The sequence below is a fragment of the Euphorbia lathyris genome, chromosome 2 (assembly GCF_963576675.1).
Source record: "Euphorbia lathyris chromosome 2, ddEupLath1.1, whole genome shotgun sequence".
Classification (NCBI taxonomy): domain Eukaryota; kingdom Viridiplantae; phylum Streptophyta; class Magnoliopsida; order Malpighiales; family Euphorbiaceae; genus Euphorbia; species Euphorbia lathyris.
Window position 1 is genome coordinate 60,748,179 of NC_088911.1, and position 2,495 is coordinate 60,750,673.

The window sequence follows — 2,495 nt, forward strand, 5'->3', positions numbered from 1 at the left end:
CTTGTAAAATGGAGGGGTTTAGGTCTACAGGGCCCCAAAGACTAGTCTGAAAACATCATTGCCATGGGGGTCTGAGATACTCGAGAATTATGGAAGAATTAAGCATATAATCCCGAAGCTAGCCAAATGGCTTCATCGAGCATGAATAGCTTCAATCCCCAGGCTAGCCAAAAGAATGCTTAAAGCATATATGTAGGATTTAATAATTAAAAGGATGAATATTTTATTTATCGTAAATTTGTTTTTTATGGATAAATATATCGATTGACAAATTTTAGACCGAAAATCAAATTAAACATTTTTCTTTTTCCCCTCTATAATATCACAGAATATTCTTGATCGCTTAATAAATGTTTTCATTATAGGATCCTGATGTCAATGTTTACAACACAACATCAGTTATAGCGACATCTTACCTCTCCCTCGTCGCTAACATACGAGCATGAATAGTCGAGTTAGATATGATAAAGACATGATGTGCAAAACAAAGAAATAAAAAATAAGAAATTCACCTCGAAGATCAGCATATTCAGTCATGCCTATAAAGCACCCCATCTGATCCCCTCATGACACATGACATGTCACTTCAGAGCATCTCAATAATACTCGCAAACTCCCTTTCGAGATCAAACTCAATAAGCAAAGCCATATCCCTTTGCTCAGCTGTAGTCAGCTCCCTCTCTTCTCTCCAACCATTACAATCTCGGAGATCCGGATTCCAATCCGCTTAGAATGGGAAACCATCAAAATTATGAGTGTCTACATCATCTTTATTAGGACAAACCAAAAACCACTTCATCTTGAAATCTTTAAAGCTATCATTCTTCTTATACAAGAAAGTGGTCAACCTGCTATTCATATCCTAAATAACCAGTTCATCTACGACCCTTAGTTTGGGCCTCCAGAAATGACAAAATATTTCAAAGCCCATACCATGAGGAATATTCGTAAAAACTAAAAGCTCCACCTAAGAATTAAGAGAAATTTGGGAAGGACAAAGTGAAAATTCTTGAAGAATGTCCACAACGCTGCTCATGAGAGAAAATCGCAACTCTAACTCAACATGTTGGGTATAAATACCCAAGTAATCATGACGATCGATGTTCACCCGATAAAAAAAGGAGTGGAGTCGCACATCATCTTCTATAAATTAGGATGATCATCAAAAAGTGACCGCAATCTTTTGAAAATCAAACTCAAAAGATTTCTCAGAGTTATGTTTCTTAGGAGCCATTACCATAAATTAACTAGAAAATAAAAGAAAGATCAAAACTACTTACACTTAAAAAGAACCAGAAAGAAGAATCACATGAAGTAACAATAAGGCAAAGCAGATGAACAAATAGTGAAATAAACTCACCTAATGCCTTCCTCCTTTTATACTGCACAGAAGTAAGTGAAATGACAAGCATCATCATTACTAATAAGTAATGATAAGAGAGCATTAACTTCTCCTGGAACGTGCCCTCAAAAAATGTGAAACAATGAAATGTGGTGAACATAGATGAACCACCGTTAACTTGAAAGACGTCCAAAACACAGAAAAACATGCTATAATAGTTATATTTATGAGCAAACCAAACAACGGGAAAATCAGTCGTCAAGAGCCCGTATAGCCTTCTTATTAGTCACCCATCTCTTGAAAAAGCCCAAAAATTATCAAAGATCAATTCCCCTCTTTCAACTTATCAAGAATCAACAAGTATAAAGCTTCCCGAAGCCGATGCTTTCTTATCCTAAAGAACGGTAAATTAGACCCAAAGAGAATATTTGATATCAGACGACTACAAACTCGCCATGTGTCATTTATGAAACCCGAACCATTACCCGAAAAAATAGAACACATGGCATCACTATAACAAAACTAGTCAATACGACTCCGTATTGGAGATGTTGGCTCGGGAAGTCTCAAAAGACCCAGTCAAGGATCAACCCATTACATCAATCACGCATGATCCCGTGGATCACGGGCCTAGTTGGCTTAAGGGATATCATCCGGACGCATGTTCACATATCAACAGATGACACGTAGCACATCTCACTCATAGACCATAACCGTGTTCTACAATTTGATCACATTATAAATAGATTAAGAACGACTCAAGATACGGTACTTCATTCATTCATTCATTAAGCTTACATCTTAACTTTGATTTACTGTTCTGTTCATCCTCAAGTCTTACCTCAAATTAACTTAGGTATCATATCGCAACGTCTGCCCACTCTTTGACCGTGTTTCTATCCAATTGTAGGTTTCTAAGTGAACTTTCGGGATTCAACCATATCAATTATGTTAATGAAATGCAAAGTTCAAGAGCCGTTATGTTAGTAAAGCGTAAAGTTTAAAGGTCATACTGTCAGATTTTGAAGTTCAGGGTCGTAATGAAAATAATGGAAAACTTGAGTGGTCATGGGTGTAATTTACCCAAAAATAAAACGTAATTAAAAGTGTTAGTATTTCTTTTTTGGTAAAAATTTAAAAAGTGTCATTGAAA